This window comes from Lipotes vexillifer, unplaced genomic scaffold, assembly GCF_000442215.2.
Source record: "Lipotes vexillifer unplaced genomic scaffold, Lipotes_vexillifer_v1.1 scaffold1150, whole genome shotgun sequence".
Lineage (NCBI taxonomy): Eukaryota > Metazoa > Chordata > Mammalia > Artiodactyla > Lipotidae > Lipotes > Lipotes vexillifer.
The window spans coordinates 1,124,163-1,136,985 of NW_006780314.1; positions in this window are offsets into that span (position 1 = coordinate 1,124,163).

Genomic DNA, 12,823 nt, shown 5'->3' on the forward strand with positions numbered 1-12,823 from the left:
AAAGGAGCTGAAGAAATCTCTGCTATGGCCAAGAAGGCTAGAGAAGGAAAACTGTTAGAAATGGTTATCACAGCCTAAACCACATATCCTATATCAGTTGAATCTTCTTCTTCCATGATGTGACCTAGTGAACTGTAAATGGTAGAAGTTCTAACCTTCTGTGATTCATCATCTCAGATCTTTGAAAATAAACATTTTTCACCTTTGTGGTAACATTTTTCTTTTTTTATTTTCACCACTGTATTTTGTTTGTTTGGCTTATAGACAATGGAAATTTATTTCTCTCAGTTCTAGAGACTGGAAGTCCAAAGTCAGGGTGCCAGTCTGGTCCAGTTCCAGTGAAGACCCTCTTTCTAGTCCCAGTTTTTTGACTTCTCATCATAGTGTCACATGGCTAACAGAGTGCTAACATTGCATTTTGAGGCAGTATTACCATAGTTTATAGAATACATTTTAGAATGATTTGAATGATAAATATTGTACTCCATGCCCCAAATTTTCTAAAAATGAACAAAATCTATTTAAATCACAATTTCTCTTTATAATTAGGAAAATATGCTTGTGCTTACAATAACATATTTATAAATTAAGTCTGTCTTTCAAGTAGAATAGATACAGGCTGCATTATTTTCCAGATAATCAGATAAAAATAAAATTGTATTTTAAGTAAAATTAATATATGTCTTCCTCTTACAAATATTTGTCATGTTTTGCATCCCTGTCACTGGCACTGCTTTTAAGACATGTCTATCCTCCTTCCTTGATTGTAGGTGCTTTAAGGTGAGGACTGTGGATTCCCTATAACACTTTATGCAATGCCATCACCATAGCAGTACTAGGTAAATCCTAGCTGAATTAACTGATCCAAGGTGGACTGTGGCCTTGACTGATAAAGTCTTTGATCTAATTTGGCTTTTCTTCAAACACAAACAAGCAGAATGAAGGAAGCTGAAAGCATCGCTTTGAGCTGAAGAATGCCTAGAGCAGAGAAGACAAATTGAAAAATGAAATTATCACCTCCTTCCAGCTGTTTCTTCCTCACCTGTTATGAACCTTGGCTTAGAGAAGAAAAGTTAAATGGAAGCTTTTCTGTGCATAAGGGCTCAGCCATATTATTTTCTCCTTCCAGTTCATATGCTGAAGTAGAATGGGCAAACTAGTGTCTCACTGAATTGCTCTCTGGCTCTGCATTTGTTTTCTTCCAGACAGGTTTGCTCATGTGTTTCCAAGTGGCTCTTACAGTAATCCCCCAGTCTGTGGCAGCTGGTTGTAGTCCCACCAGACTTGTGAGGCTTGTTTTCTCTGTGGTCTTCACTTCAGCAGCACAGCTGCCACTGGCCTCACTGGGTGAGCTGGTGCTCAGACATGAGATTTGTGGAATCCTGGAGGAAGCTCAGTGGGTGTCTGATGTGTGGTGAAAATGCTCTTGTATCCCATTGACTGTGTGTTGAGCAGGTGCAGAATGTCAGTCTCTGAGTCCTCTTCATCTTTCAGCTAAGCTCCAAAGCTTCAGGGATGAAGGCAGTAAAAGGCCACACTGGCTGCAGAGGAGTAAGTGAACATCCCTTTTCCTTTTAGCCAGCCCTTGTGGGTTGTTGCCCCTTGCTTTGTTAAAGTTGCAAGCTTCTCTGTAGCTTAAGTTAGACATGCTGTGCCTCAGCCAGCTCCAGGATCCATTCTCATCTTTCATCTACTCCTTGGGTGTTTTTTTTTTTTTTCTTAACCTGAAAACTCCAAGAAATAAAGCTTACTTTATTTTGTGTAACTTAATTGTGTAACTTTTAATGAATCCAGTTCTGCATGAAAAAATGTAAAAATAGCTGGAAGAAAAAAAAAAAGGAAATAAACAAAACAAAAAACAGCTCCTACTTTTTTCCAATTAGAGCCAAAAGTTTACTTGCATCAGAGCACATTCCTGGCAACAGCCAGGCTGTGTTTCTTTTTAATACTATTGTGCCTTGTCATATAATATAACAGCTTTTTATTTTCGATGACATTAACTGTCTGCAGGGAGAAAGAAGCAGAAGACCTCTATAGGACCTGAGAGTCTTATAAATAAATGAGTTTTTTAACCTCTGCTGTAGTACAGATATGTTTTCAATAGAATATTAAGACCCTTTGTGACAGTATCTGTCATTTTAAATACAAAAAAACACTATGTCCATGGAATAAAAATACTTACTTGGCAGATGAAAAATATTTATGTTCCACTTTTACTTCCTGTGGCTGATAGTACAGAATTCTTTGTTGTTCTGCCCTGCCATAACCACAGGAAATAAAGAGAAGGTAAGACATAGCCAAATCATAATTAGGTGGTGGCCAGTCCATTGATGGTAAATCTCAAGGCCAGAAGTTTTGGTGTACCTCAACTCTTTAGTCTTGAGTCATCTCCATTGATGAGTGTAACATAGCTGGATTCTTCTGGAAATACTAAGGTTGTCCAGGAAGTTCCAAGTAATCATGAAAATCATAAGAAACATCAGTAGGATTATGACTTAGCTCACTTTGCCTCTTAGAATATTTCTATTTAGAAGCAGAATCCTTCGTACAAAATGCAGAAGACTCCTGAAAATGGTAATAAACTTCTACTGACTACAGCCTTTGCTGGGTTTGGAATTGTAAACTTTGGGTAATTTGGCCACTATTAAGAACTAGAATTTTTTTTTTACATTTTTATTGGAGTATAATTGCTTTACAATGCTTTGTTAGTTTCTGCTTTATAACAAAGTGAATCATTTATACATATACATACATCCTCATACCTCTTCCCTCTTGGGTCTCCCTCCCTCTCAACCTCCCTATCCCACCCTTTTGCCTGCTCATAAAGCACCAAACTGATCTCCCTGTGCTATGCAACTGCTTCCCACTAGCTATTTTATATTTGGCAGTGTATATATGTCCATATATACACTACCACTCTCTCACTTTGTCCCAGCTTACCCTTCCCCCTCCCTATGTCCTCAAGTCCATTCTCTAGTAGGTCTGGGTCTTTATTCCCGTGGTGCCCCTAGGTTCTTCATGACCTTTTTTTTTTTTTTTTTTTTTTTAGATTCCATATATATGTGTTACCATACAGTATTTGTTTTTCTGACTTCACTCTGTATGACAGACTCTAGGTCCATCCGCCTCACTACAGATAACTCAATTACGTTTCATTTTATGGCTGAGTAATATTCCATTGAATATATGTGCCACGCCTTCTTTATCCATTCATCTGTCAATAGACACTTAGGTGGCTTCCATGTTCTGGTTATCGTAAATACAGCTGCAATGAATTTTTTGGTACATGACTCTTTTTGAATTACGGTTTTTTCAGGGTAAATGTCGAGTAGTGGGATTGCTGGATTGTATGGAAGTTCTATTTTTAGTTTTCTAAGGAACCTCCATACTGTTCTCCATAGTGGCTGTATCAATTAACATTCGTACTAACAGTGCAAGGGGGTTCCCTTTTCTCCACACCCTCTCCAGCATTTATTGTTTGTAGATTTTTTTGAAAATGACCATTCTGACCAATGTGAGAGGATATCCCATTGTAGTTTATTTTTTTTAATTTTTATTTTCTTTTACATCTTTATTGGAGTATAATTGCTTTACAATGGTGTGTTAATTTCTGCTTTATAACAAAGTGACTCAGTTATACATATACATATGTTCCCATATCTCTTCCCTCTTGCATCTCCTGCCCTCCCACCCTCCCTATCCCACCCCTCTAGGTCATCACAAAGCACCGAGCTGATCTCCCTGTGCTATGCGGCTGCTTCCCACTAGCTATCTACCTTACATTTGGTAGTGTATATATGTCTATGCCTCTCTCTCACTTTGTCACAGCTTACCATTCCCCCTCCCCATATCCTCAAGGCCATTCTCTAGCAAGACTGTGTCTTTATTCCTGTCTTACCCCTAGGTTCCTCATGACAATTTTTTTCTTAAATTCCATATATATGTGTTAGCATATGGTATTTGTCTTTCTCTTTCTGACTTACTTCACTCTGTATGACAGACTCTACATCTATCCACCTCATTACAAATAGCTCAATTTCGTTTATTTTTATGGCTGAGTAATATTCCATTGTATATATGTGCCACGTCTTCTTTATCCGTTCATCCAATGATGGACACTTAGGTTGTTTCCTTCTCTGGGCTATTGTAAATAGAGCTGCAATGAACATTTTGGTACATGACTCTTTTTGAATTATGGTTTTCTCAGGGTATATGCCCAGTACTGGGATTGCTGGGTCATATGGTAGTTCTATTTGTAGTTTTTTAAGGAACCTCCATACTGTTCTCCATAGTGGCTGTAATTCACATTCCCACCAGCAGTGCAAGAGTGTTCCCTTTAATCCACACCCTCTCCAGCATTTATTGTTTCTAGATTTTTTGATGATGGCCATTCTGACCAGTGTGAAATGATATCTCATTGTAGTTTTGATTTGCATTTCTCTAACAATAAATGAGGTTGAGCATCCCTTCATGTGTTTGTTGGCTACCTGTATATCTTCTTTGGAGAAATGTCTATTTAGGTTTTCTGCCCATTTTTGGATTGGGTTGTTTGTTTTTTAATATTGAGCTGCATGAGCTGCTTATAAATTTTGGAGATTAATCCTTTGTCAGTTGCTTCATTTGCAAATATTTTCTCCCATTCTGAGGGTTACCTTTTCATCTTGTCTATGGTTTCCTTTGCTGTGCAAAAGCTTTGAAGTTTAATTAGGTCCCATTTGTTTATTTTTATTTCCATTTCTCTAGGACGTGGGTCAAAAAGGATCTTGCTGTGATTTATGTCATAGAGTGTTCTGCCTATGTTTTCCTCTAAGAGTTTGATAGTTTCTGGCCTTACATTTAGGTCTTTAATCCATTTTGAGTTTATTTTTGTGTATGGTGGTAGGAAGTGTTCTAATTTCATTCTTTTCCATGTAGCTGTACAGTTTTCCCAGCACCACTTATTGAAGAGGCCATCTTTTCTCCATTGTATATTCTTGCCTCCTTTAGCAAAGAGGTGACCATATGTGAATGGGTTTATATCTGGGCTTTCTATCCTGTTCCATTGATCTATATTTCTGTTTTTGTACCAGTACCATACTCTCTGGATGACTGTAGCTTTGTAGTATAGTCTAAAGACAGGAGCCTGATTCCGCTAGCTCCATTTTTCTGTCTCAAGATTGTTTTGGCTATTTGGGGTCTTTTGTGTTTCAATACAAATTGTGAAACTTTTTGTTCTAGTTCTGTGAAAAATGCCAGTGATAGTTTGATATGGTTGAATTGAACCTGTAGATTGCTTTGGGAAGTATAGTCATTTTCACAATGTTTATTTTTCCAATCCAAGAACATGGTATATCTCTCCATCTATTTGTACCATCTTTAATTACTTTCTTCAGTGTCTTATAATTTTCTGCATACAGGTCTTTTGTCTCCTAAGGTAAGTTTATCCCTAGGTATTTTATTCTTTTACTTGCAGTGGTAAATGGGAGTGTTTTCTTGATTTCTCTTTCATATTTTTCATCATTAGTGTATAGGAATGCCAGAGATTTCTGTGCATTAATTTTGTATCCTGCTACTTTACCAAATTCATTGATTAGCTCTAGTAGTTTTCTGGTAGCATCTTTAGGATTCTCTATGTATAGTATCATGTCATCTGCAAACAGTGACAGCTTTTATTTCTTTTTTCCGATTTGGATTCCTTTTATTTCCTTTTCTTCTCTGATTTCTCTCGCTAAAATTTCCAAAACTATATTGAATAATAATGGTGAGAATGGGCAACTTGTCTTGTTCCTAATCTTAATGGAAATGGTTTGTTTTTCACCATTGAGGACGATGTTCGCTATGGGTTTGTCATATGGCCTGTATTATGTTGAGGTAAGTTCCCTCTATGCCTACTTTCTGGAGGTTTTTTTTTTATCATAAATGGGTGTTGAATTTTGATGAAAGATTTCTCTGCATCTATTGAGATGATCATATGGTTTTTCTCCTTCAATTTGCTAATATGGTGTATCACATTGATTGCTTCGCGTATATTGAAGAATCCTTTCATTCCTGGGGTAAAGTCCACTTGATCATGGTGTATGATGCTTTTAATATGCTGTTGGTTTCTGTTTGCTAGTATTTTGTTAAGGACTTTTGCATGTATATTCATCAGTGATATTGGTGTGTAGTTTTCTTTTTTTGTGACATCTTTGTCTGGTTTTGGTATCAGGGTGATGGTGGCCTCATAGAATGAGTTTGGGAGTGTTCCTCCCTCTGCTATATTTTGGAAGAGTTTGAGAAAGATAGGTGTTAGCTCTTCTCTAAATGTTTGATAGAATTCGCCTGTGAAGCAATCTGTTCCTTGGCTTTTGTTTGCTGAAAGATTTTTACTCACACTTTTGATTTCAGCACTTGTGATTGGTCTGTTCTTTTTTTTTTTTTCCCTGTTTCAGTCTCTGAAAATTGTGCATTTCTAAGAATTTGTCCATTTCTTCCAGGTTGTCCACTTTATTGGCATATAATTGCTTGTAGTAATCTCTCATGACCCTTTGGATTTCTGCAGTGTCAGTTGTTACTTCTACTTTTTCATGTCTAATTCAATTGATTTGAGTCTTCTCCCTTTTTTTCTTGATGAGTCTGGCAGATGGTTTATCAATTTTGTTAATCTTCTCAAAGAACCAGCTTTTAGTTTTATTGATATTTGCTATGTTTATTTCATTTATTTTTCATTTATTTCTGATCTGATCTTTATGATTTCTTTACTTCTGCTAACTTTGAGGTTTCTTTGTTCTTCTGTCTCTAATTGCTTTAAGTGTAAGTTTAGGTTGTTTATTTGAGATGTTTCTTGTTTCTTAAGTTAGGATTCTATTACTATAAACTTCCCTCTTAGCACTGTTTTTGCTGTATCCCATTGGTTTTGGACTGTCATGTTTTCATTGTCACTTGTTTCTAGGTATTTTTTGATTTTCTCTTTGATTTTTTTGTTGATCTTTTGGTTATTAAGTAGTGTAATGTTTAGCCTCCATGTGTTTGTGTTTTTTAGAGATGTTTTTTCCTATAATTGGTATCTAGTCTCATATCTTTGTGGTCAGAAAAGATACTTGATATGATTTCAATTTTCTTAAATTTACCAAGGCTTGATTTGTGACCCAAGATATGATCTAACCTGGAGAATGTTCCATGGGCACTTGAGAAGAAAATGTGTATTCTGTTGTTTTTGGATGGAATGTCCTATAAATATCAATTAAGTCCATTTTGTTTAATGTATCATTTAAGTTTGTGTTTCCTTATTTATTTTCATTTTGAATGATCTGTCTATAGGTGAAATTGGGGTGTTAAAGTCCCCTACTATGATTGTGTTATTTTTGATTTAGCCTTTTATGGCTGTTATTATTTGCCTTATATATTGAGATGCTCTTATGTTGGATGCATAAATATTTACAATTGTTTTATCTTCTTGGATTGATACCTTGATTATTATGTAGTGTCCTGCTTGTCTCTTGTAACAGTCTTTCTTTTAAAGTCTATTTTGTGTGATATTAGAAATGCTACTGCAGCTTTATTTTGATTTCCACTTGCAGAGAATATCTTTTTCCATCCCCTCAATTTTAGTCTGTAATGTGTCCCTAGGTCTGCACTAGGTCTCTTGTAGACAGCATATATATGGTCTTGTTTTTGTATCCATTCTGCCAGTCTATGTCTTTTGGTTGGAACATTTAATCCACTTACATTTAAGGTAATTATCGATATGTATTTTCCTATTACCATTTTCTTAATTTTTTGTGGTTGTGTAGATTTTTTCCTTCTCTTGTGTTTCCTGCCTAGAGAAGTTCCTTTAGCATTTGTTGTAATGCTGGTTTGGTTGTGCTGAATTCTCTTAGTTTTGCCTTTGTGTAAAGGCTTTAATTTCTCCATCAAATCTCAATGAGATCCTTGCTGGATAGAGTAATCTTGGTGGTAGGCTTTTCCCTTTCATCACTTTAAATATGTCCTGCCACTCCCTTCTGGCTTGCAGAGTTTCTGCTGAAAGATCAGCTGTTAACCCTAAGGGCATTCCCTTGTATGTTATTTGTTGCTTTTCCCTTGCTGCCTTTAATATTTTTTCTTTGTATTTAATTTTTGAGAGTTTGTTTAATATGTGTCTTGGTGTGTTTCTCCTTGGATGTGTCCTGTATGGGACTCTCTGTGCTTCCTGGAGTTGATTAACTATTTTCTTCCCCATATCACCGAAATTTTCAACTATAATCTCTTCAAATATTTTCTCAGTCCCTTTATGTTACTCTTATTCTTCTGGAACCCCTATAATTCGAATGTTGATGCATTTAATTTTGTCCCAGAAGTCTCTGAGACTGACCTGAATTATTTTCATTGTTTTTTCTTTATTCTGTTCTGCAGTTGTTAGTTGCACTCTTTTATCTTCCAGGTCACTTATCCATTCTTGTGCCTCAGTTATTCTGCTACTTATTCTTTCTACAGAATTTTTTATTTCATTTATAGTGTTAATGATAGTTTGTTTGCTCTTTAGTTCTCCTAGGTACTGTTAAGCATTTCTTGTGTTTTCTCCATTCTATTTCCAAGATTTTGGATCATCTTTACTCTCATTATTCTGAATTCTTTTTCAGGTAGACTGCTTATTTCCTCTTCATTTGTTTGGTCTGCTGGGTTTTGACCTTGCTCCTTCATCTGCTGTGTGTTTCTCTGTCTTCTCATTTTGCTTAACTTACTGTGTCTGGGGTCTCCTTTTCACAGGCTGCAGGTTCGTAGTTCCCATTTTTTGTGTGTGTCCATCTCCAGTGGCTAAGTTTGTTTCAGTTGGTTGGTGTAGGCTTCCTGGTGGAAGGGACTAGTGCCTGTGTTCTGGTGGATGAGGCTGGATCTTGTCTTTCTGGTGACAGGTCCACATCTGGGGGTTTGTTTTGGGAAGTCTGTGACCTTATTATGGTTTTAGGCAGCCTCTCTGCTAATGGGTGGAGTTGTGTTCCTGTCTTGCTAGTTGTTTGGCATAGGATGTCCACCACTGTAGCTTGCTGTTCATTGACTGGAGCTGGGTCTTGGCATTGAGATGGAGATCTCTGGGAGATTTTTGCCATTTGATATTACATGGAGCCTGGAGGCCTCTGGTGGACCAATGTCCTGAACTAATGTCTGGCTGGAGCACCAAGAGCCTGTCATCCACGTGGCTCAGAATAAAAGGGAGAAAAAAAGAAAGAAAGAAAGAAAGAAAAAGATAAAATAAAATAAAAGTTATTAAAATAAAAAACAAAATATAATTATTTTTAAAAATTAAATTATTTGAAAGAAAGAAAGAAGAGAGAAACCAAACTAAAAACAAAACAAAACAAAAAAACAAAACAAAACAAAACAAAAAACATATCCACAAATGATAACAAGGGCTGAAAACTATACCAAAAAAAAAAAAAACCCAAACGGACAGACAGAACCCTAGGACAAATGGTCAAAGCAAATCTATAGAGACAAAATCACACATAGTAGCATATGCATACACACTGAGAAAAAGAGAAATAGGGGGGAAAAAAAACATATATATATATATATATATATATATATATATGTATATATATATATATATATATATATATATATTTTCTCTCTATATATATATCATTGCTCTCACAGTCCACCTCCTCAATTTTGGATGATTCGTTATCTCTTCCGGTATTGCACAGATGCAGGGTACATAAAGTTGACTGTGGAGATTTAATTCGCTGATCCTGAGGCTGCTGTGAGAGATTTGCCTTTCTCTTCTTTGTTTACACAGCTCCTGGGATTCAGCTTTTTATTTGGCCCCGCCTTGCGTGTAGGTCGCCTGAGGGCGTGTGTTCTTCGCTCAGACAGGACGTCGTCGTTAAAGGAGCAGCTGATTAGGTGGCTCTGGCTCACTCAGGTCGGAGGCAGGGAGGGTTACGGATGTGGGGTGAGCCTGCGGCGCCAGAGGCCGGCTTGACGTTGCACCAGCCTGAGGCGCGCCTTGTGTTCTCCCAAGGAAGTTGTCCCTGGATCATGGGACCCTGGCAGTGGCAGGCCGTGCAGGCTCCTGAGAAGGGAGGTGTGACTTGTGACCAGTGCTTGCACACAGTATTCTTGGTGGCTGCAGCTGCAGTCTTAGCATCTCAGGCCCATCTCTGGAGTCCGCGCTGATAGCCGCGGCTTGCTCCCATCTCTGGAGCTCCTTTAAGCGGCGTTCTTAATCTCCTCTGCACCGTGAAACAAAGAGGCAAGAAAAAGTCTCTTGCCTCTTCAGCGGTTCCAGACCTTTTCCCGGACACCCTCCCGGCTAGCCGTGGTGCACTAGCCCCCTTCAGACTGTGTTCACACAGCCAACAGCAGTCCTCTGCCTGGGATCCGACTGAAGCCTGAGCCTCAGCTCCTAACCCCCACCCATCCCAGCGGGTGAGCAGACAAGCCTTTCGGGCTGGTGAGTGCTGGTTGGCACCACTCCTCTGGGTGGGAATCTCTCTGCTTTGCCCTCCGCACCCCTGTTGCTGCACTCTCCTCCGTGGCTCCGAAGCTTCCCCTCTCCGCCACCCGGAGTCTCCGCCCGCAAAGGGGCTTCCTAATGTGTGGAAACCTTTCCTCCTTCACAGCTCCCTCCCACTGCTGCAGGTCCCATCCCTATTCTTTTTTTTTTTTTTTTCAACATCTTTATTGGAGTGTAATTGCTTTACAATGGTGTGTTAGTTTCTGCTTTATAACAAAGTGAATCAGTTACACATATACACATGTTCCCATATCTCTTCCCTCTTGCGTCTCCCTCCCTCCCACCCTCCCTATCCCACCCCTCTAGGTGGTCACAAAGCACCTAGCTGATCTCCCTGTGCTATGTGGCTGCTCCCCACTAGCTATCTATTTTATGTTTGATATTGTATATATGTCCATGTCACTCTCTCACTTTGTCACAGCTTACCCTTCTCCTTCCCCATATCCTCAAGTCCATGCTCTAGTTGGTCTGACACAGACCCATCCCTATTCTTTTGTCTCTGTTTTTTTCTTTTTTCTTTTGCCCTACCAAGGTACGTGGGGAATTTCTTGCTTTTTGGGAGGTCTGAGGTCTTCTGCCAGCGTTCAGTGTGTGTTCTGTAGGAGTTGTTCCACATGTAGATGTATTTCTGATGTATTTGTGGGGAGGAAGGTGATCTCCACATCTTACTCTTCCGCCATCTTGAAGCTCCTCGAACTAGACATTTTTGGACAGCTATTATGTTCAAATCCCAGTGCAGGATACTACTGTGGATGGAAAAAGACATCCCTGCTTTAAGGAAGCTGATACCAAAATAATTAAATAAAATTTAATACACCAAAAATGTATACACATTTCAAAACTGTATAACAATTCAAAACAGAATATTTAATGTGTTACACACTGCCAAATGGATTGTATAAATGTGTTCCGTGAGTTTGGTGTTAAGTAAGATAGCTGTGTCCTATAATTTATCTGTGGAAGTCTGATGACTTTTTAAAAAAAAAGAATAGTTAAATTACAAGATTCAAAGATTATATATGTGTATATATATATATATATATATATATATATATATATATATATATATATATATATATATGAGGTGACCATTCCAGATGAGCCATTGAGGATACCCAAAGCATAGGAAAGCATAACGGTACAGTGATCAGCTTGAGATGACAAAAATTGTGACTGCTAATATCCTTTTTTCACTAAAACTAAAATATATATAAATTCAATGTCTTTTAAAATTATTATTATTCATGATATCCATGGAGACTGAATAGGACTGATTTAAACATTATTGATTTAATTATCACTGGAAACCTAAGGCTAAGGTAATTTAAGGAAATTTCCCAATAATACAAATGGTGGTAACACTTGCTCTAGAAGACATAATATGATTTTTCTTTGTACCTAATACAGAGCTGTTTTATATTAAGAACAAATTATGATAATAATAACAGGAGGAGGAGAGGGAGGAAGAAGAGGAAGAAGACCAATAAGAAGAAGGAGAAGGGGAAGAAGAAAAATGGGATGGAGAAGGCGAGGGGGACGGGGAGGAAAAGTCCAATTTATGGACACAAAATAAAGTCAAAATTCATTAGCTACAGTGCAATTGCAGAGGAGAACACAGTAAAATAAGAACCAAGCAGAATATATGTATTTATTAGTTTTTTTTTGTTTGTTTGTTTTTTTCCTTTTTCTGGTTTCAAAGACTTCTATTGCTGGTGTTAGCCCATTTGACTAGATGTGATGCCAGAATATCTTTGGTCCACTCTCTTTCATTACCTTGGCTAGGAATAAGTGGGAAGTAGCTCTCAGTCATTGCTGCTGAGGGGTCACACTTATAATGTGACTAACAAAATGATAAGTCAGTTATTTTGGCCAGGACCCCAAACCAGCAGGAGGTAAATCAACTGCTGTTGCATATCAACCATTCAGGCTCCTGCGCTCTTTGGCAAAGTGGTCCTCTGCTTACTGCAGATGGACAGATCTCTTGCAAAGTCCCTGGATGATTTTGATTCCTACACAGAAACACTGAAAATGAAACAAAATCAAAAGCAGGAGGCACATAGCACAGATCGTATATAATTCTCACTTCTGTCCTTTCTTCATGTTGATCAGCTCCCCTTAAGGCATAAGTCTTTTAGTGAAGTGAAATCTCCTGTTATCTAGAGCCTGTGGTGTATGCTGGGTATACATTCAAAATCAGAATTATGTTATCTGAGTTCTAATCCTGGCATCACCACCTATCTAAGTGGTGACATTAGGAAAATTATTTCACATCTCTGTGCTTCAATTTTCTCAGCAGTTAATTGGGAATAATTATAATGCTCATGTTGTAGGGACGTTTTTTTTTTTTTTTTTTTTTTTTTTTTTTTT